Source organism: Ochotona princeps, chromosome 19, assembly GCF_030435755.1.
Source record: "Ochotona princeps isolate mOchPri1 chromosome 19, mOchPri1.hap1, whole genome shotgun sequence".
Taxonomy (NCBI): domain Eukaryota; kingdom Metazoa; phylum Chordata; class Mammalia; order Lagomorpha; family Ochotonidae; genus Ochotona; species Ochotona princeps.
This window is the reverse complement of record NC_080850.1, coordinates 34,797,702-34,820,045: the sequence shown is the minus strand read 5'-3', so window position 1 is coordinate 34,820,045 and position 22,344 is coordinate 34,797,702. Positions and strand designations below refer to the sequence as shown.

Here is a 22,344-nt window from a genome sequence, read left to right as displayed (position 1 = left end):
TGAGAGAATGGTGTGCGACAGCCGCACAGGCCTGTGAGCTGTGAGTAGATTCTTACCCTGGCCTTCAAGCCCCTCTCGGTGAGGTCAGCCGAGGCCAGGCCAGCACCCAGGCACACCTGGCCACCTATCTGCATGTGCACAGTGCTCTGCCAACATGAGGACTGTCCTGGGTGGGCCTGCACAGGAAACGCTGAGTCTCCTGTAACAGCTCCCAGGACCCTCATGCCTGGCTGTGCCCCTGATACTGTGGGTGGAGCTAAAGAGACTGTGTGTTGTAGGAGAGGGAGGGCTCAGCAGCACTGGCACCCATGGTCAGAGTGGGAGGAGGCAGCAAGGTGACTGGGAGGTGTGAATCCTCCAGGGACTTCAGAGCAGTGTCCACAGCTCCATCCCGAGGCAGTGGACTGTACGTGCATACACCCTGTCCCAGCTACCCAGCCCGTCTGCTGCTTTGGCATGCTTACCCACTCTGGGCAGCGCCTCGAGCTTACCCACGTCAGTGAGCCTGGGGGCTTGCAGAAGAGCTGGAGGCAGAAGGTGACACTAACCCAAGTGCTGTTTCATGACGGTCTAACTGCTTGCAGCCCTGCTTGGGTGGGAGGTACCTGACAGGTGCAAGCATCCCACACGAGGCATGTTACCACAGGCCTCGATGGGATTATGAGGTGTGTTGCATATGTGCTGGAGCCAGAGCAGGAACCCTGGGCCTGGAAAAGCTGGTGGCAAAGAGAACAGCGACCCCAACTCCCCACTAACCAATGAGCCCAGGCTCTGCCGCTTTCCTTGGTACACTCCTCTCTCCTCAGCCTCTCCAGCCACTTCCTGCCTCCAGCCTGGAGTCCAGGGCAGCTCCTCCACAGGTGCGTTTACGCCACCTTGCTCTGCCCCTGATTTGGTGGAGACAGGAACTAGCTTGCCGTTTCTGTCTGCTGGGTCGTCGAGGGGTCAGGGGCCGGGCCCAGGACTGTATCCTTGGCAGCCTCCTGGCTCAGGAACTAACAAGGAAGCCTTGCCAGGAGTCATGGCTTGGTCACATGGCTTGCTCTTGCCACTTCCAGATTTTTTCTGCTTTGATGCCAGAAGCCAGAGGGAGGGATTCCCAGGGAAAGGAAGGCTTTGTAATAGAGGTTCAAGAAGGGAACCAGTACATGTTCTTGGAGGAGCATGGGTGGGGAGAGAGGGCTAGGCTAGAGGCATGGGTGTGGACAAGCCCCTTAGCCCTCTCCCAGGCTTGGTGTTTGTGTCCCAGCTGTACCTGCTGGCTCCGTGAAAAGCAGAAGCTTCCCTGAGGGCAGGTAGGAGGCAGCTGGGCATGAGGCCAAGGCCTGAAGGAAGGGAGGTGGAAGGTGCTGCAGCTATGCACAGAAATGGGCCTGTTGCTCCATGCCCGTGTTACACCCTGGGCTGACCTGCCTGTGCTCTGCCCCCAGTGTGTGTGGAGTTTTGGCATTGCCCTTGACCTGTGTGATGAATGGGGATGACTGCGCACAAGGGTATTTCTCAACCAATGGAGCACTCCTTCCTGCTCCTGGAGGTGGAGTGGGGCAGAGTGGTATGTGCCAGGGGTGGGGGAGGGAGGGAGGGAGAGAGGGAGAGAGGGAGGGGGAGAGGGAGGGGGAGGGGGAGAGGGAGAGAGAGAGAGAGAGAGAGAGAGAGAGAGAGAGAGAGAGAGAGATCGAGACCGAGACCACCCCAGGAAGGAGAGGGCTCCTCAGAGCCCAACTCAGCCTGGCATATGACTGTCCCCCCCCCAACCACCCCAATCCTGCTACACACATGACACAGGTGCCAGCTCAAGGTGAGTGTTTCGGTGGGTTACCCCAGCCACCCAGTCACAGAAGCAGTCTACCTGTGGCAGCCAGCAGCTGGGTGGCCTAGCACTTAGAGGTTCCCTGTAAAACAGAATAATGGCACTCTTGTCCATCTTTGCAAGGAAATCAAACCCAAAGCGAAGAGAGTGGATATAATGTTCTCAAGTGCAAGTTTTTCTCCCATAAATTTTTAATGAAACCTTTGGCACCCATTATGCCTCTGTCCCTGGAAAGCTCTGGCGGACGCCAGAATGACGGAACAACTTCAAACATGTGGGAATGCAAGCAGAGGGTTCACAACCTGCATGGGCCTAGCATGAGTCGGGACTTGAGGGCTTTTGTGTCGCCCTCACAGTCACACTGCTAGTGGGTGTGACTGTGTCTGGTCCCTGTGCTGGAATCGGGATGCATCGGTGCCAGGCAACTGTGGCCAGTGCTCAGGCCATGGCATTTTGGCTAAGACATTGGTGGCTCAGAGCCTTGTGTCTTAGTTTGCAAAGATCTGCAGTTGCATTTCAATAGAAATCCACTAAGAGGCAGAACCATAGTGTTGCAGGATAAGCAGCCCCTTGCAACAGTGCATCCCATGTCAGAGTAACTAAAGGCTGTTTCCTAGTTGGTCAGCTTCCAGTCCAGCTTCCTGTTGGTGGGCTCAGGAAGGCAGGAGAAGACAATCCAGTGTTGGGGGCCCTGTTACCCATCTGGGAGACCCAGATGGACAGCCTTGATCACTGCAGTCAGTTGGGGGATGGACAACAGATACAGAATCTGTCTCCCCTCCTCTCCCTTCCCCTCTGTTTCCCTTCCCCCTTTTTTCCCTTTTCCCTCCCCTCCTCCATCACTCTTCCTTTACAATAAATAGTAAATCTTTCAAAAAGTCTGTTAAAAGTCAAATGATCTTTGCAAGCTTGTCGGGGTAGCCGCCTACTAACGTGTTATCATTCCATGATTCAAGAGGCTCCTTGGCTGCTTCAAGATGGCTCTCATGTTTGCGCTAAGGGTGGCACCATGGGCCACGGTGCCAAGCTAGCTGGATTCAGCTGCATCCATTCAGATAGAAATGGCATGGAGCAGAGCCCAGGTGGCATGTAGGGCAGAGTCCAAAGCACCTGTTGGCAGTGGCCAGGGTCATGTGGCTTGCAGATCCACGTGTGGCTCGTGGCAGCTTGCTGGCAACAAGCACCTGGGTAAGGATGGGAGGAAGAGACTTCTGGAGTGAGCATTAGAAAGAAATGGACCAAGTGTGTGTTTAAGGGGGATTTTAGCACTTCTGCAAAGCAGTTGTGGCTGCCTGAGAACAAGACAGTTTTATGGAGTAATGCCTTGTTAAAATGGATGCCTGAAGGTTCCGGGCAGGGTTGGTTTTGTGTCTAGAGTGGCCATCTCTTGCATGCGGTTCAATGTCTCGCCACTTTTGTTTGTGTACATCTGTCTGCAGCTTCCACTCTACTGGCATTCGTTACATCAGAATACAGAAGCAGAACTGGCCCGAGGTTTCATCTTCCTACTATTAAACCCATTCCTGACCATTTAATGTTAGCTAAGCACATCGTTTCATTCCGTTGGCACTTTTACTTGTATTTAGTTTCCAAATTTGTTAAGGCTTTTTTGTTTTTGTTCAAGGGTGGTGAATGTGAGGTACGGATAGCTCTCATTTCTGTCTCTGGACTTGTGTTCGATTGTTGGCCCAGAGTGTGCATGGAGCTAGCTGCCTTTGTGCGCCAGGTGTGGGCCGGGCACAGGGGAGGTAACCGTGAATGAGCAAGGTGAACCTTCTGCTCTGAGAAGCTGATCGATCATCCAGCAGCAGATGAAGACTGGAACCCAAAGTGCAGCCCCAGGTGAACAGGCAGCCTCAGAACAGCCCTTTATGCCGAGCTGCTGGAGGGAGCAGGGAGTAGGTTCCTGAATGAGAAGGGGCAGGACAGGCTTTTCAGAGCAGGTGACACTGACCCAGAGGCCTGTGCAGTGCCAGGAAGTGCATCATGCTGACGGTGAGGAGGGAGGTGCAGAGGCCTGGGAATAGAACTGTGATCAGTGTGTGTTCGAGGATATTTAAACTGTGAAGGAAAAGTTCATTCTCATCAGCATATGGCAAAACAGGTGCTGGAGGATGGAGGGGGTGGCAAGAGGTGGAAAATGAGCCTGGCAAAGGGGTCTGGGAGGACCCCACCCTCCCAGGTCAGCCAAAGCAGGAGCAGGGTGGGCATCCCCTGCCACCGGCTTGCTAGCTGAAAAGTGTGTGTGTGTCAGGGGGTACCCCAGACTAAGGGTGAGCAGTTGGGAGGGACTGTGTGGTATGCCCTGCAATGTGTGTGCCTGGCACCTGGGCCGAGTCACCCTGGTTGAACAAAGACCTACTGAGCTCACCCCCAGCAGTCCCAGGGGGCCTGGGGAGAGGCTGGAAAAGGCAGAGCCCCAGTGGGCCCCACAGGTACTTGTGTTTCTGGGGCAGGGCCTGCACCTCCAGAAGCACTGGGGTCAAGTCTGCTGGGCAAGCTGTGCTGAGGTCTGTGGTGAGTTAACTACTCAGGGAGAGTGGATACATAGCCTCCTGTTAAGGGGCATGCTTGGGTTTGCCTCAGTGGGTCTGCCACAGTGGGCTATGGTGGGTAGACATGCTTGTGCGTGCTGGTTACAGCAGGTGGACGTTCTTATGTATAATGGTGTCTGTGGCTGGACTTCTGTGTGTGAAGGTGTTTGTGTCATGGCTATAGCAGGTGGACTTCCACATATGTGACAGCTGCTGTCCATGCGTCACTGAGTCCATGTGCTTTGCGGGGATTGCTTTTGCTCAGAGCCACACAGGGCACATGGGAGGAGGCCACAGCTCAGCATGGGGCAGCCAGAGGTTGGTAAACATGGGCCGACAGTGAGAAGCAGCAACCCTGCTGTTCCCACCTGCGGCTTCTTAGCTTCGCCCTGGCAGGCTTGGGCCAGTGGCTCAGTCTGCCTTGAGCCTGGCTGATCAGTTTACAAGGGATGTGGTGCTGCAGGACCGTGATATTGTGCTGTCACTGGACATGTAGTCCTGACACCTGGGTGGAGTTCCCATCTTCCAGAACAAGCACTCTTGGAGCACGCAGGGAGACCATGGGGAATGGCTGAACCAGTAGCCCTGCCCACTTGGAGAATAAATCCTGGCTTCCGAAGAAGCTGCAGAAAACGGACTTTTCACAGCTTCAGTGGGCTGTTTCTCATCTCTCCTCCTTTTGTGTGGCTGGCTCAGCTGCTCTCTGAGCTGTGTTCAGAGGTGGAGAGGCCTCATCCCTTCTACTTGCACCCCTTGCCACCCTGTGCCAATGGGAAAGGGCAGGGGTGTGACTTACCCAGCTTCCCCTGAGTGTCCAGCTGCCTTCTTCCTGGGACTCGTCTTCTGAGCCCTCTGCCATGGGCAGCAAAGGCACCAGCACACACATGGCCAGTCTGGGACCAGGGCAGAGTGTATGCAGGGAAGCAGCTGTGGCTCCTGGTATCTGTGGTGTGGGAGGAAGGCATGAACTGGGTAGGTGCCTCTTAGAAGTTGGACTCTCCATGGCTGTGCAATCCATGGTAAGGAGACCATGGCAGCCTGACCAGGGCCCATGGAGCCAGGCTGGAACCAGAGGTAGCTCTTTGGCATCTTTCCTCTCCAGGCCCCTGGGAGGCTGAAGATTCCCACAGCCAGGAAGGAAGATAGCACTCCAGGCAGACAGCTCTGGAGTCCCTTCTGGGTCGGGATGATTTAATGGAAAACTTGGTCAGGGTGCTATAAGGCAGAGCCATGACCTCTTTGAGGGGGAGCAGTGTCTTACCCTAAAAACAGTCACCATCGGAGCTGCTGCAATTCTCTCCTGGCCCCGTGTCCACTGTCCCATGGACAAGTGGCTCGCAGCAATGTCCTTGGACCTCTCTGGTCCCCAGCCCACTGCTTGGGCCTTGGGAAAGACCGATCCCTCCCTCGCTGGCGCTGTGAAAGGTCCCTGGTGCTCAGCAGCAGAGGAACTCTGTCACTCGCGGTCACTTGTCGAGGTTTGGAACTGGAAGCATGTCACTGCGTGTCCTGGTGGTCCTGGCGGTCCTGGCTGATGGGGCACGTGGGCATGTTTCTCCCAAGCTTTGTTTTGTAGCATGTAGATGTCTGCTCTGGGTTGGATTTTCAGAGGGAGCCATGAATGAGCTCTCTGCAAAGTCAAGTGCACTGGACGTTTGGATGCTAGAACTCTTGGTATACAGGCAATGTTCCTCCCCTGACCTTGTTTGTAGTGGCAGTATCAGTCACTGTGACCTGAGCTCTGTGTTTGCACTATATGTGCTATTGGGGTTGTAGCAAAAGAACAGGAGGGAATAAAAGGCTGAGAACATGGGACAGATCATCAGAATAGAGAGAGCTTCAGCGAGCTCGTGGAAAGAGACTGAGAGGAATCTTGGGGCAGGTATTGCGATGCCTTAGCAACTGCCTGCGACACCTGGATCCCATATGAGAGCCAGTTGCAGTTCCGGCTGATGTACTTGGAAAAGGCAGCAGGGGATGTCTGGAGTACTTTCTGGAGGACCTGGGTGGCATTCCAGGCCCCCTGGCTGCAGTCTGGCCCAGCCCTGGCCATTGCAGACAATAGGGGAGTGATCCAGCAAATGGAAAACCTTTCTTTCTCTTCTTCTGCATAACTCTATAACCATGAGTTAGTTCCAACAAATTCATGGAAAATGTACACACTTTTATTTCTATTTTCTGTGAACTTTGAGACATGCCTGCATATAAAACCAAGGCCGTTTGTTTGTTTTGTTTTGTTTTTAAATAAAAGTAAACCAGGACCCTTGTCAGTCTAGCTCAGCCCACAGTTGAAAGTAATAGTTATACAGTGTTTCTTCTTCCCCTTAAATGCAGCCCACTCAGGGCTTTCTGTGCATGGGTATTTCACATACGGATCTTCACATATGGGTCTGCCAAAAGCTTGCAGAAAAGGTGCGTTATGAAAAAGCAATACGTAGGGTTCACAGACATTTGCAGCAAAATAACCTTACACTGCAGTTTCACTTGGTTGTGAGTGTTTGAACATTTTCCCCATGTGGCCCCTCGCGGTACTGGGAGCAGCCATTGTTACACATGTCAGCCACAGTCTTCGTTGGCAACACTGTTCTGTTTTATTCTCTCAGCAGTGCTGTGGGCTTAGTGCTGAGGATCAGCCCGGGGGGTGGGGGGCAGAGGAGCTTGCCTGACAGCCATGTGGGCAGGGCAGCCAACAGCTCCAGCTCCGGGCTCAGATCCCTTGTAGCTACCCTGAGCAGGCCATTCCCTGGGGACCTGTGCACACCTGACCTAGGGTAGGTTAGTGTGTGTGTGCGTAGGGGTGGCACAGATGCTTTTTTGTGATGTATTGAGAGTGATCCCCTTGGTGAGAAATGACAATGGCTCAGGTGCCTGTGTGCCTTAGGCCAAATCCCTGTAGCACTGATTCTTAGCTGAGTCGTATTTGATAGGTCCCTCCGTTTCTATCTCTGGGTAGTCGGGTAGCACTTGTGCCTCCTTAAAGGGCTGTTGTGGAGACTACGTGATAAACAGCCTGGAAGGGAGCTGTGTCTACCTGTGGTCTATTGTCCAGGGACGTGTCATCACCCTTCCCACCATGTCCCCCTAGGTGTAGCAGGAAGCTCCAGGGGTCAGCACAGTGGTAGTGACCTGGAGGAGGAGTATCCAGTACATATCCGCCGGGTGAACTTTACCAAGTGGCCATCTCTAGCTGAGAATTAATTTTCCCTAACTGGGACCCTCCCCAACATTTCCTGTCTGGGACCAGCCTACCACAGGGAGCCTGCCACTCATCCACATGAGCCATTGTGCCAACTCCCTGGATCTGCTTGGCAAGAGGGCCACCATCCTATGGCCCCAGTGCCTGCCACAGAGATGGGCTTCCGAGAAGGCTGGCCAAGGCAGACCCCAACTGTTAGCTTGCAGGGTGCAGCAGTGGGAGCTGCCTCGTGTGGGGGTGTGCAGGGTGGAACCTGAGCCCTCCCCCAGCCTCCAGGCAGTGGGGCCAGCCGGCGCGGGAGGCTGCGGAGCCTGTCAAGGTTAACAGATAGTCCTTGGCTCTCCCCTAGGAAGTAATTCAACTTCTCCCTGACTCGGGCGCATTGTTGCAGAGCACGTGGTATAAACTACTGACCACTGGGGAATTGCTTGAATTAACAAACTCATTTTTCCCGAGACCTGAGGTTGAACTTGAGTGAGGAGTTCTGGGCTCTTTTGCAGAAATCCAGTAGATGTGGAGAACTCACGTTACACCGTCTTTGCAACCTTGATCAAATGCACATTTCAGTGTGGTGGGGGCCTTCTCCATGCCTGCACTGTTGGAGCCTTGCCAATCGCCAGATCCATGCCACACCAGGGTGGGGGAGGGCTGGCACTGGAGCTGAGCTTCAGGAGAGCTGCCCGTCACCTGGAAGTAGGGGGTCAGGTGTCCATCCTTGAGCTGTCGTCTTCCCTGCCTCACTCCCCCACACCAACCTGTCCAGGTACCTTGCGCTAACAAAAGGGGCATGGTGCTTGTCTTAACAACACCAAGGTCTGGGCTAAGCCATACACTCCCCTTCTTCCAGCTTCCCTGTGAGACCTACCTTTGCCTGTCAAGTCTCTGGACTTGGTCTTCCCTCTATAAGGTCAGGCAGAGGCCCCTGACCATCAGGAGGCACCACATCCTCTCCTTGCTCTAGCTCCATCTGCATGGCCCATGTGCGGGCCCAGGCCCACAGCAGAGCTCACAGAGGCCCAGGGGTAGCTCCGTGGTTTACAGGACCCATGTGTATGTGCAGCAGAGCCCCTCAGGACAACACAGGCTGAAAACTTGTGAAAAGCCTCCTATAGGAGGCTGTGGCTGCCAGAGGTATGGGTAGGATGGGCCTTGGAGAGTTCAGTCCTGGAGCAGGCCTGAGATAGAGAGCAGTTTTTGGCAGTTCTGACATAGATAGAACTTTCTAGAAAACAACATGGCTCCCTGAGTCCCATCCCCTTCCCTATGCCCACTGTGAGTTCTGTTTTGAGGCAGCATCTATAGCACTGGGGAACCTGGATAGCTCAAGATGCGGAGATCCACCAGACCTATCCATCAGCGAGCATTGCTAGAGTCTGGGCAACTGTGGCTTCTGGCCCCCAGAGGGCTGTGCTGCTGGGCCAGACCCCACCAAAGGGCTGGCCCCCTGTGACTGGCTGCTTCCCCAACAGAGTCAGGTTCACTCTGTGATGGACTCTCCCTGTGTCCCACCCCTGCTCCCTGCCCAGCTCAGGCCATAGCAGGCAAATCCTGGAAGGAGTCAGCTCCAGGCCCAGAGGTGGGTGTCAGTGGCCCAGTTTGCCCATCCACCTGTTGGTGAAAGGCCCTCTCCCCTTTATCTGTATCCTTGGCTTCTGACTCTTCTGTGGGAGAAGCAGAGAGGCCATCAGCTTTGGGAAATACTGAAATTTTCAGCCTTGTCTGCTGCTCTGTGATTCTCTTGGAGCCCCAAATTCAGCTCCAGGGGTCTGATTGGCTTCAAGTGCAGGTGGGAGTCCGTGGGCCAGGGGCAAGGCCAGCTGAAAGCACAGGGGCTGAGGGTGTGGTGGTCCTTGCCTGGCTACCTAGATCATCTTGTGCTGAGCTCTGCTGGGAGGCTTTGGGTGCTTGAAACCCCTTTAGCATTGCGTACAAAGTGGGAAACCTTGGGAGCTGGTACAGGGGCCTGGAAGTGCTGCCTGCAGCCCCTGGCCCCAGATATGGGAAAACCCAGTGGCCCCTAGAACTTCCTAGTTAAAACGACATCCTGTGTTCTCAGCTGTTGGGTTCATTGAAGGGTCCGTGGCAGTGGTGGTGGAGCCTTTCCTGGTGGCTGCTGCTGCCATAGGCCCATTTCAAGGAGGTTGTCACCTAGAAAAGGGTGTGCAAAGTGGGGGCATGGGGCTGTTTCACGAATGTGGCAAGATGGAGCCATTTGTGTCTACTTGGCGGTGTCAGAGGAGCTGTGCCAATCTGCCGGGCTGGGAAAACCTCTTTGTCTTGTTCTCTGGGAGCCAGGGATGTTAGGGCTCAAGCTGGCATAGCTCCACGTGCTAATGGTTTCCCAAACTCTCAGAGTTCTCCTGAGAGCTCATAGCCTGCGATACTTCCTGCAAGCTTCCCTAGCACCTGAGAGGTCCCTATAGAGTCCTGCCAGTGCCGCTGTATGAAACCTGCTGGAAAGCATTGCGCCCAATGCTGTAAAAACTCCACTCGCTGAGGCTGAGCTTCCTGGGGGATCCCAGGATGGATATGCAACTGGCATGTGACATGGAAGGAACTGGAAAGCCCAGAGACCCCTTAGGTGTGGAGCCTTTCCTAGGGTGGGAGCAGGTGAGAGAGGGTGTGTGTGTGGGGGGGGATGAGTGAGAGGATGATGCCACCTCACCAGGGCTGAGTGCTTGTCCCCCCTCAAGGCTCCTAGGTGCAAGTCAGGCCGCCTGTGAATGAGTCTTTGAACGGATTCCAAAGGCTGGCAAGCACAGTTGCAATTCGCTATGGTAGCAAGATGGTTCTGCTGTTTTTAAAGATCACAGTTTCTTCAAATCCCCTTTCTGTCTTTACACATCAGGGTTCAGAAAACTGTTGGATTTTGGCTTTCCAGCTGAAGGCTTTAACACATGGGGAGTCAAGACAAGTTCATGTTTCTCTGAGCTCCCTGCCAAGCCCGTGTGAGCATCCTCTCTGCATGTGCATAGGGCCCCTGGCTCCCTGTCCTTACCTGTGAAGGGAATACAGGTGCCCAAGCCCTGGTGGACATGAGGCTTGTTTGAAGCAAGATCTGCACTGCAGGCCACAGCTGGGCCTGGGGCAGTGCTGGTGTGGGAGTTGTCTTCCGTCTTTCATGACCTGATGATCCAAGCAAGTGCCCATCCAGCTTTCCCTGCTGACTCTGCTCCCTGACTTCCTGGAGAGCGGGTCTCTTGGGCTCCTGGTGATTCTGTCCTTGACCTTCTCTTTGGACCAGTGCAAGCTCCCAGAGGCAGCGTGGGCTCCCTCTTCACTGGAGCCTTTTTATACTTCATTGCTGAGTGGAGGGAAAAAAACTCATTAACGGAGCGCCGTCTAATCCTGTACCACTCAAGCGACCTTGATGTCTAGAATAACCTATCGGCCGTCTTGTACCTGGGGATGCCCACGTGCCCCCTGTGTGACATCTGTGGTCCTGATGTCCTCTGTCAGCAGCCAGCAGAGGGTATCAGCCACCTCATGGGCTCTAAGCACTTACTGGTTCCTGTTTGCACCTCAAGGGTGTAGCAGTTTCATGCCAGATTTGGGGGGAATTGGGGGAGGAGGGCTGTTCAGTGCACCCCCGTGCCGGGGGTGGGGAAGCTGCCCAGCCTCCTGATAGCTAGCAGGCCCCCAGAAGTGGCCTGGCTGTGGAGCTCAGCCTGGCCCTGACCCCAGTCCCTGAGCCCCACCAGTGCCCTGCTTGTCACGCACAGCCCCATCAGGGCTGGCTGCCGGGCCTCAGGGCTGCCCCGTGCGCCGCTGAGCCCCAGGCAGAGCGCTCCGAGTTATGTAATGCTGCCGAGCCAACATTGACGAGTCGCAGCCAATTTGCCGGGCCGGCGTTACACTGTGCAGATGCTCCGTGTTACGGCTTGCTTTTGTCTCAGAGGCCGTAAGCAGATAGCATAACCCCGCTTACCATTAGACGTTTTGCAAATCATCTGGGCCCAAGCGTGCCGCAGCCAGACAGTTCATTTATGCTGTGAGGGGTATGATTTGTAAAGTAATAAATTTCCCATCTCTCTGCCAGCAATAAAGTACAGCAAGCAGGCGAGGCCAAAGCCCTCCAAAAATAGGCCGACTCCCAGTGAGACCTGGAGGAAAAGCTCTCTCAGGTTCTGCGTTGCTCCATTCCTGAGTTCGTGGGATTCTGGGAAATCGGGTTTGGCCCATAAATCCCCTCTACTGCCTGGGCGCCCCTGCGTCCCGGCATGGACTTGTGATCGGCATGTGTAATTGGTTCCACCATGATGCTTCAGTCACTTTGCTGAGCCCCTCAGGGATCGTGTGATGAAGGGAGGCCTTGGCTCATGTCCCCCAGGCTGGCAGGGTGGGTGTCTTTGGCCGTCCCTGCCCTCGTGGTGGCTGCATTGTTGTTTCTCGTGGGATGTTAGGGCTCACAGAGATGAGGTAGGTGCTGGTGGGAGTGGCTGTCAAGTCTCCATCACAGGCAGCAGGCAACAGTGCTGCATCAATGAGGGAAGCTGCTCTGCGCAGAAGATTAAGGGCAGAATCAGAATGAACTTGGGGAAGGCAGAGCCTATTTCCTTCTTGCTTTCAAATTGATTTGGAAGAAACAGAGAGGTCTTCCATGCACTACTTCACTCTCCAAGTGCCCACAATAGCCAGGACTGCACCAGGTCAAAGAGGGGAGATGGGAACTCTATCTGGGTCACTCAAATGAGTGTCAGGGACCCAAGCACTGGGGCTACCACCTGCTGCCTGATCCCACCCGTCCTCCAGGGTGGGCATTAACTAGAAGCTGGAATAAGACATAGAGCTGGGACTTTGCCGCAGGCACTATGTTATGAGATGTAGGCACCCCAAGTGGCATTTTAACCACAGTGTTGAGTGTCTGTGCCCCAATATCCTTGGAGGAGAGTCATTGGGTGTGGGCAGCTGGGAACAGCTGATCCCTCTTTGAAAGCAGAGTTGTTGGGACAGTATGTGGGAGAGGGGAGCCCAGAGCTACAGCCCCCAAAACCAGGCATGGCCTGAGGCACTAAAGGACAGTTGGGATGTTGGAATCCCCATTTTGGGATAGCCCCCTTCTCCTTGCCCTTCAGGTGCCTCTTACTGCTGCCCTGGGTGACAGCCAGGGTGTGCCCAGCCTCAGGCCTGTGGTTGGCAGCATTGCTGTGGGGAGGGGTCTGGGGGTAGGGGAGGCTGCTGGGATGCTGGTGTGGACACCCTCCTCTTGTCACATCTGCTCATCCTCTGCTCTTCCCCCCATTCCATCTCTGCCTCCATCCTTCCCACTACTGCCGTACATTGTTTGGTCTCCTTTCAGCATTACATTGAACATTTAGAGCCTGGATGGAAGCAGGAAGAGGGAGTTAACTACAGTGCAACAGCATGGACACCATCCCTGCTTGATTTCCTTTCATCCAAGTTTTTCTGGCTGGACTTCGGGTCTCCCGGCAAGAAATACCCCTTTTCTATGAGGGTCACTCAGCCATCAGTTGTTTCTCTTGCAGCCTCTGTGTCCACAGCAGGTGGGGGAGATGTTGGAGTGGGAAGCTACTGCCCAGCATCACAGACCAGCCTAGGGATGCTGGTTACCAACCCTCAGGCACATCACTGCTCTGATAACAGCCTCCTGGGCCCCTCTGGTCATGCTGTCCACACCTGGGCTTCTCTACCCAAGGAGATTAGCCCTGTGTCCCCTCCTAGGCCTCCCCTTGCATCCCTGGCTTGGCTCTGTCACTCCCTGCAGGTTGAGCTGGGCTGACCCTGGGTGGGGCAGTGTTTCATGCCTAGGCGGGACTGTGGGGAAGATTGAAGGAGGTGACTGGACAAGCTGGGCTGTCAGCAAGAGTTGGCCAACAAAGTAGGACCCATGTACGCACTGGACATGTGGCTGCCACTGCCTTGCTCCATCCAAGGTAGGATAGGAGCGGGGTCTGCATGTCCTGGCCTGTGCAACATCCCCAGGCTCCTGGGGAGGGGAGAGGGACGTGCCCAACCTGGGCACTGCAGGTGGCAGCCCTAAAGGTGATATTTCCAGGCCTTGCCCTAGGAGATGACTGAACAGGAGGGAGGCTTATCCAAAGAGTGGTGGAGTCCAGCATGGGGCCCGAGAGGGGAAGGCATGAATTTTGTTGCTATGTCCTTTGCGAATGTAGGCAGGGTGCTGGGACAGCCCCACCATGGGGGAGAAAGTACTGGCTGCCATCTCTAGTTTTGTGGAGCCATGTGAGGGCTGGAGTTTGAGAGCAAGTCTGGACCTCATAGGCAAAGGATAAGGAGGACTGCAGAGGGGATTCTGGAAAGATGAATAGGAGCCATGGCCCGGCTGCAGGGGCAGGCCAGGGATGGAGCTGCCCCTCCTGCAACCACTGCAGGGGATCTAGGCTCTAGGTGGTATGGGGGTGACTGGGCAGCTCGCTGGGCAGGGGCAGCATCCTGTACACCATCATGCATGCTGCTGCTCTGTCCTGCAAAGTGACCCATGCTCATTGAGCATGCCACGATGCTCTGTGTACCCTGAGAGTCTTCACACACAATGGTCCTTTCTCCTGTCCTCACGGTGGCCCTGTGGGTGACCAGCTCAGCAGCATCAGTGACTTTGAGTCACATGCTATGATTTCTAAGCTGGGCTGAACCAGGGCTCCATGAACCCCACTTCCCACCCCTATATGTCGGGGCTGGGCACACAGCGGGGCTGAGTGAACATGGGAGCCTGGGTCTATACTTCTCTGAGCCCACTGAGAGTGTTCAGCATCTGCTGGGGTCCTTCTGTCCCCTTATCTTCCCCAGAGAAGGCTACTGCCTACTGGGGTCAGGGGTGGTTGAGGCTGACCACACCCTTACCCTGGCTCTGGGGAATCATCTAAAGAGATGATTAGGTCACATGTTCTCCCTGGGTTGTAGTGATTTGTAAGTCATGTGTGTGAGCAAGCAAAGAGAGTGACTCACGCTGAGTGAACAAGTTTGTAAACCTTGCTGAGGAGTCATGAACGCTGTGACAACTAGCAGCCTACACAGTGATGGTCGCCAGAAACAAGAGCTCACATAGGACCACGTCCCCCCAGTCCACAATCAGTGTAATCTCTTTGGCTTTGTTTTCCTGGTGTGAGCTGAATGGTGTGGGGTGGCAGACCTGGACGGGGGAATGTGAGCTAGTGCTCTGTGAGTTCCCAAGGCATCCCTGTGACACCAGCTGCTGGGACCTGCAGCTGCCTTGGGCCCCCAGCACCTGTCACCTGGATCCCAAGGAAAGCAGCCCTGTGTCCTAGCCCTTGGGTGATGGGTGGGACAACAGGGATCAATGGCCCTTCTCTGGGCACCCAGTTCAAGGTCAGATGCAGCTGGCTTCCCTTCCCAAGTCATGGTTGATGTCTTGCTGGGTGCAGGTTCCCCATGGTAAGCAAGTGCAGGTGAGAAGTGGTGCTTGGGGAGCAGGCAACAAGGCATTCCTGAAGATACCTGGCCTCTCGCAGACCCTAGCCCTGGGTTCAGTCTGCACTGACTGCCCATGTGTCCATGCTCCAGGGTGCATGGGCAGGAGTGCTGCATGGAGACACACTTGAGTCAGGCAGCACCTGGTGGGATTTGCTTAGCTGTGGTTGTTTTCAGAAATTCGTTGTGTGTGAGGAAGGAGTGGAGCTGGGTAGGGCATTCAGAATGGGTGGGAGCCCTGTGCAAAGAGACATTGTCACTCTTGTCTTGTTTTTGAGTCTTTTGCATCCCTTCTCCATGGTGACTGAATGCCCAGTAGTGGGTGAAGTTCAGAGCTGGGTCCATCTGGAGAACCAGGATTCTGCCTTCCTAGGCGTGAGACTTGGGTCAAGTGCAGCCTATCCTCTCATCTTCTTTGTGTGTATCTGTGTGTCTATAAGAAGCCCTAAAGTGTGATGATGCATGTACATCATTTAGTATCTTAACTACCTCAATAGTTATTTTTACAGTTGCAGTCAGTATTACTGCTGCTGTTTGGTGCCAAGTCAGAACAAATAAGCAAGCCAAAAAGGTGATTAATGGTATAAGTAATCATAGACAGTCTAGCCTGGCTCCTCATGCTGCAAATGGGGAGCCTGCTGTCCGGGGAGTTGTAAAGACATAGAAGCTGGAGTGTCAACGTGAGGGCTCAGCTAAACCCTGGGCTCCTGCTGGCTTAGCAACCAGCTGTCATGCCGGGATGGTATATTCAGGACTTCCCATAGGAGATGAGAGTACAAGTGGAAATGAAACCCTCAGGAGAGGAGAGGAAAAACACAGCCTGGCCTAGGAAGGTGTGTGTATATGTGATGTATTGGGGTGCAGAGGCAAGAACCCAGAGGTCCCAAAGGGGATGCTGCAGTGCCCCTGTATCATTGCCTGTCACTGCAGCAGGCACTTCCTCCTGGCACTCCCTAGGGCACCAAGTTCAGTCTGCCTACTTCTCTGAGTCCACACTGAGAGGCCCCCCATGGATCCAGGCTGGAAGGTACAAATAGGGCATAGATGTTGAAGGCATGATTTGCCATTGGCCCTGTGTGTTAGTTTCTTAGAGCTGGATTTATCCATGGCTGTTAACCTGGCAGCTTTCAAGCAACCGGCATGAGTACTTGGGGTGAACTGTGAGGGAGGCACTCCTCTGGGGTACTAGGCCGATGACTAGGGGCTTTGGACCTTGGGGTTATTCTGAGAAGAAAGTGATGGTTGAGGGCATGCAGGTATCTAGCAGGGGTTACTGATGGATTCTGCCCGTGAGATTGGGGTTCTTTCTTCTTGGTTGAGGCTTCTGTAAAGCCACCGATAAAACTATCCTCCCTCCCCAATTTCTCTTTGTCTCTCTGCTTCCCCAGGTGAGTACTGTGAGCTGTCTTGCTTTTGAATTAAGATGTTTACAATTCACACACTGTTTAACCATGGTGTTAGTGAACTTTTCATGTAATTGCGTGGTTGTATGTTTTGGAGCTTCCTAGCTGAGAAATACAGTGTCTGTCCAAGAACAGGACATCTCCAAGGTGGTGTGGCTGCTGGAGCGAGGAGGTCTTCTCCCACTTAGAGCTGTGAGGTTTCATCTCAGGTTCATTTCTTTGGATTTGGAACTGCCAATCACATCCAACAGCCCTGTGGCTCACAGTGCTGTCTCCCTGCCTGCCTGCCTCATATGCATGCCTAGCAGGAGCCCCTGGCAGGGAGAACAGGAGGCCCAGGGCCTCTGACCCAGGCAGTACAGGCAGACCCAGGCCTTCCAAGTTGGAGAGCTGTGGAGAAGACTGCTGCCCTGGGGTTCTGCCGCCTCTGCCCTGTGTCCATGCAAGACACAAATTAGGGATTTGGAGGTGAGGAGGCTGTCAGTGTTGCTAGGCAACCTCTCAGCTGGGCCTGGAAGAAATGCAATCTCCGGAAGTGGCATGGCGGGAAGGCTTCCGGAGGACAGGCAGCGGCTTCAGAAAGGGCACTTTCAGCAGGTGCCTGGAGGAGAGGGCAGGCAGGGGCACGGGGCCATGCTGTTCCAGAAGCTGCCTGGCAGAAGGCTGTCTTGCTGTGTCTTGACTCATTATGTCTGCTTTTTCTGAGCTATTTATTTGTACTCCATATTGTGCAGAAACTGTGGTTCCAGAAATACACAGGCTACAGTGAAAAGAAAAATCGTAGCAAAGGGAATGCAGTGGGGAGCAGGGAGGGGCATGGTCAGTCACCCAGCAAGAGTTTCTTGGGATTTGCCACATGCTTGACTCTGTAGCCCAATCAGCCTTAGCTGTAGCCCTTCTCAGGCCTACAGTCCAACGGGAGAGATGTGTGGAGGTAAAGGCCACAGATCGATGTTCCAGCTTGGAGAAGGCTGCACATTAGACCCCGAGTCTCCCCGGAGCCAAGACAAGAAGGTTGTGCAGTACAACCAGAGGCACTTCAGCCTCTTGTCCTGTGGGCGCCAACAAGGGCCCGGATGCTTGAACTCAGAAAGCCTTGTTCCCACCCCTCGCCCATTGGACCCCAGCCTCCCAGCTGCATTCCTGGAGTCAGCTCTGCGGCCCTGTTGTAGATCTGGAGCATGCTGGTGCTCGGCCAGGCCCCAGAGCTGCTTGCCACCCTGTTCTGTGCATCTCACATCAGGCCTCCCCTACCTGAGAGCCTGCTTGCCTCTGTCCCCTCTCCTGGCTGGGGCTGGGCCTTTCCTTGCATTTAGCCTGCCTTGCCTGGCAGCCTCGCATCAGCGTCTTGCAGCATGACTTGTGGGCTGGCTGTGCCCTGGAATTATGGGCTGGGCAGATACAGGTATCTGAGGGAACTTCCAAATGCAGAAGAGAAATGAATTTTTATGTGGAAAATCTTGAAACCTGGGCATCATTTTACCTGAATGTATATTTTCATGAGGTTTTTTGATGGGGGGCAGGAAAGGGAGATGTGGATGAAAGTGCAGAAATGCAGACCTAAGTAAAGAGAGTTCGAATCCCATGACCCTTTTGTGTCTTGAGGCTAGCTGCTTGTTAGTCCTGAGACCCTGCTCTGGGGTTCACTCTCAACAGACAGAGGCCACCTGGATGTACAAGACCCTGGTGTGCCAAACAACCCTGTCCAGGTTACCCACACACAAGTGAGCAGGGCTTCCCCACCCTTGTTCATGGAAGCATGCCTATGTTTACACAGCCTTGCTGTGGAGCAGCCCGAGGGCTCCAGAGCCTTGAGTGGGGGAACCTGTGGTGTGGACCTTTCACAGCAGGAGATCTCTCCCAAGGGCTTTGAGCTCAGGGCTCCTTCTCCCTGTGGAGTGCTGAGGGAAGGTACCTTTGTGGGTGCTGCTCACTCCTGGAGTGCACAGAAGTGCTCCTGGTTGGGTTACAGACTTCTGATTCCTCTCTTAGAAAGCAACCTCGGCCTCCCCTGGCAGGGGCTCTGGCACACCCTCCCACAGCTATGGAGGCGGGAGCAGAGGTGGCCATTGTGTTACTTAGAGAAGTAACCTCATCTCCTGGAGGGAGAGATGTGTGTAATTAAAACCGTGTTTCTCTTACCCAGGATGGATGCAAGGGACGGAGCGTGAGGGAGCGGCCCGTGGAGAATGTTCTCAGACTGGGTAAGTAGCTGCCTTGTTGGAGGAGGTTAAGGTACTATTGATCTTGTCTCCATTACTGACAATGGCATGAGTGTTGAAGGTGTTGAGCAAGTCTTGCTTTGAAAATTCAGGAGTCGGCTTCAAGGGGAGCAGGCCCTGCTCCAGATGATGGGCCTGGGAAGGGACAAATGTTCTTGGATAACTTTGCCTTGGCTCTCTCTGAGGATCCACAGTCTAAGACCCCCAGGGAGCCCCTGGCTGCCCCACTGTCTCCGGGAGCCAGCTCCCAGGGGCATTGCTGAGGACAGCTTGGCACACTGGCCCGGCAGTGCGTTGCATTGTAGTCCTGCCTCAGCTCCATGCTTTGCCACTGTACAGCAACCTCTTCCTGTTCTTGGCTCTCAGACTGTCATGCAGGCAGGGTGGATGCTGTTGACTGTTTACAGAGGACACTGTAGGGATGTGGCATCTGGGAACAGAGTCGTTCTGGTGGATGCATGTTGGGGTGAGTGTGTGTATGTGTGTGTGTCGGAGGTGGTGGGGCCTGGAGAACCACATCAGAATGCTCATGTCAGATTGTCTTTGGACCCTTCCCAACCTACTGGAGTGTGGGCTCTGCACTACTTGGGTTCGAGTCCTGCTTTCTCCAGGTATGAGCTGTAGTGGCTTGCTGTATATTGTTTCATTGCCCTGGGCACGAATGTGCTGGAAGATGCTATCTAGCTTTCTGAGCTGTAAGAAATAAAATCACATGTGTGTCCCATATTGCCCATTGTCCCTCTGTGTGCCCGATGCACACTGGCACTTGCTTGCTAGTTACAGCTGTTCTCTAGTGGTGCCCAGTCTCTTTGCCTCCCTGTGGGCGTCAGCTCTGTGCGCAGGGAGCTGTGGAACTCAGGGAGAAGGGTGTGATGCCATTGCTACTTTGTGAGGGAAGGCCTCCTAAGTATGTAGGTCACAAAGTCAAAGAGGTGATTCGTCATTAATGCTCATTTTTAATAGCAGCATCCACTGAGGATATACCAGAGAATGTCACCCGAACAGTAAAACCAAGCCACACTGCTGGCAGAATTCCATATTTTGAAGTCTGTCAGAAGGTCACTGTGAGGAGGCAGGTGTTGGTGCAGCAGTGAGGTTGCCACCTGGGATATGCATAGCTGGTGCCCATTTAAGTCCCAGCTCCTCTGTTTCTGATGTAGCTTCCTGTTAGTACACATCCTGGGAGGCAGCCCATGATGGCTCAGGTGCTTTCTTGGGCTTCCGGTGCTCATCTGGGAAAACAGGATGAAGTTCCAGGCTCTAAGCTTTGGCCTAGTCCAGCTCCAGCTGCTGTAGGCATTTAGGCAGCAAACCAATGTATAGACCAGTCAGATCAGTCTTCCCAAACAAACAAAAAAAGTAAATAAAATAATATAACATAACATAATATAATATAATATAATATAATATAATATAATATAATATAATATAAATGAGCTGCTCTGAGAACAGGAGGTGGCCTAGTGAATGAACATGGCAAGGATGGTGGCCCTCAGAGGAGTAATGGGATTGGGATCATCTTGCCCCAAGCAGAGCAGCAGCAGAAGGAGGCCACAGAGAGGGAAGGAAGAAGCAACAAGGTCAGCTGTGAGGGCTGGACGTGGGCAAAAGCTACAGGTAGAGGGCCTTCTGCATGCTCATGCTTGTCACTGGCCTCCCCTGAGAGCTCTTGGAATAGACTGGGGACAGAGCGGGGGGACAGGGAGGTACAGGATTTGGCTATGTCTGTGCTGACAGTAGTGGAGCTAACAGTACCCTTCCCCTACTCACGACCTGGCCAAAGCAGGAAGCACCAGTTGCTTGCCACTGAGAGACCAGCAGGAGAGCTGAGAGCCCTACCCCTGGGGCACAGGTGCACCGGGCCTCCTTGAGGCAGAGCCTGGTGCAGGAGGGCCAGGAGAAAACACCTTGGCACAAGCTTGGGGAAGAGTCAGTGAGTGTATGCTGCTGTTCCAGAGCCTGGATTCTACCCCACATGTGCCACAGTGGTCCTCTGCGACTAGGGGCAAAGTCATGAGGACTGAGGGACCTTTTGTAAATTAGGGCTGTGGAACAAACCTTCCTGGTACCAAAGACTGCGCTGGGTGAGGTGCACCACCAGGGGGCAGCATGAATGCCAAGAAAGACCACTTCCGTGGTGCACATCCTGTTGAAGCCTGCGGTTAGGTGGGTGGCTTCACATGGGTCAGGCATGACAGTCCACCACTAAGGGAATTGGAAGCCTGCAGTACACCAAATGTAACTAAAGTTAAGCCCAGCTCAACCACAGACTGTATACCAATTCAGATACACATATTAAGACCCTTGTAAAAGAAGAAAATTCTCCATTTTGGCTCGTAATTGTTACCTTCCTACCATGCTTATAACATTTATTTTGTATTCAGCATAAACTTCTCAAAGACACAGACCACTCAAACAGTATGTGACCACTAGTCAAGAGACAAAATCATCTATAGAAGTAGACCAAGATTCAATCAGACTCTGGAAGTTTAAATCAGGAGCTGTAAATAACTATGACAAATGCACCAAAGGATATATTGGAAAAGGCAGGCAATACAGGAAAGTCTAGATGGAAATATTAGAAATAAGAATGTCCGACATGAGAAATCTTACAGTATGGCCTCATTAGAAGATTGGACAAAGCTCAAGAAAGAGTCATTATGTTTAAAAACATGTCGACAGAAGTAATTCATACTGAAATAAAGGGGGAAAAGTGGAAAAAATGAAGTGTCTGACTTGTATGGAAAGTTTCAAGTGATCTAACACATATATAATTGGAGAAAAATGTGAACAAAACAAATGAGGTTTCTCCACATTTCAAAAGTGTGTGTTTATATACACATAAATACACATGCAATTTTATGGGGACATGACTAACCTTCCAATACAGAAGATGACATATTAAAAATATTTGTTTAATCCCAATAAAGTAGACTAGGAAGAACATCCCCCCAAAAAGTAAAATCACAAATTAAAATCAAATTTAATTTTAATTTAAAACATATGGCTGCATTAAATGTAAATCCATTAATTTTCCTCATGAAAAGGCAGAGATTGCCAGACTGGATAGAAATTAAGACCCAGTTATATATGTTTTACATGAACTGCAGTTAATTAAAGACACAAATGGCTGAAAAAAAAGTTCTAGAAAAGATACCATGCAAATACTATGCACAAGGACACAGGTGAAGCTAAAGTATCATTGTAAGAAGTAGAAACCTTCAAGATTCAGGATCCAGGAGCTCCATCCTGGTCTCCCGTATAACTGGTGGGAGCCCAGGTACTGGAATATTGTCTGCTGTCTTGGAGCAGCCTTAGCAGGAAGCTAAATCAGCAGTGTGGAGTATGGGGCATCCCAAGCAGTTGCTTAACTCACTGTACCACATTATCTACTTCCAAGAGTTTGCTTTGTCAACATATACTCTGAATACAGGGCAATTAAAGTAGGAATAAGTAGCAAAATACTTAGAGTATTCCTCAGATATTTTGAAACTGTATATCGCATGACTAGCTTGTCTAGGAATCAGAAATCCAGAAAAATTAGAAAATATTTAAAATTTAATGAAAATACTTGTGAGATGTACAAATTTTAAAAGGGGGAAACATGTAGCTGAAGTGCTTATATCAGAACAAGAATGGTGCAAAACCAATGACCTTTGCTCCCATCTCAGAATGTTATAAGAGATGAGCTACTTAAACTCAAGTAAGAGTGACAGTGAGTTAGAAAAGCAGGAAGATCCATCAAGGCTTTTTGGAAAGATGAGTGACA

The 22,344-nt window shown here is 52.8% G+C and overlaps 1 long non-coding RNA gene across 2 annotated transcripts in view; it reads left to right on the top strand.

The window, feature by feature from the left end:
* Positions 1-18,543, top strand: part of LOC131482662 (uncharacterized) — a 170,955-nt gene extending 152,412 nt beyond the window's left edge. For both annotated transcript variants that reach the window (XR_009247205.1, XR_009247206.1), the window contains exon 4: positions 18,500-18,543. This is a non-coding gene — a long non-coding RNA (uncharacterized LOC131482662). The remainder of the gene's footprint in view (positions 1-18,499) is intronic.
* The last annotated feature ends 3,801 nt before the right edge of the window (positions 18,544-22,344 follow it).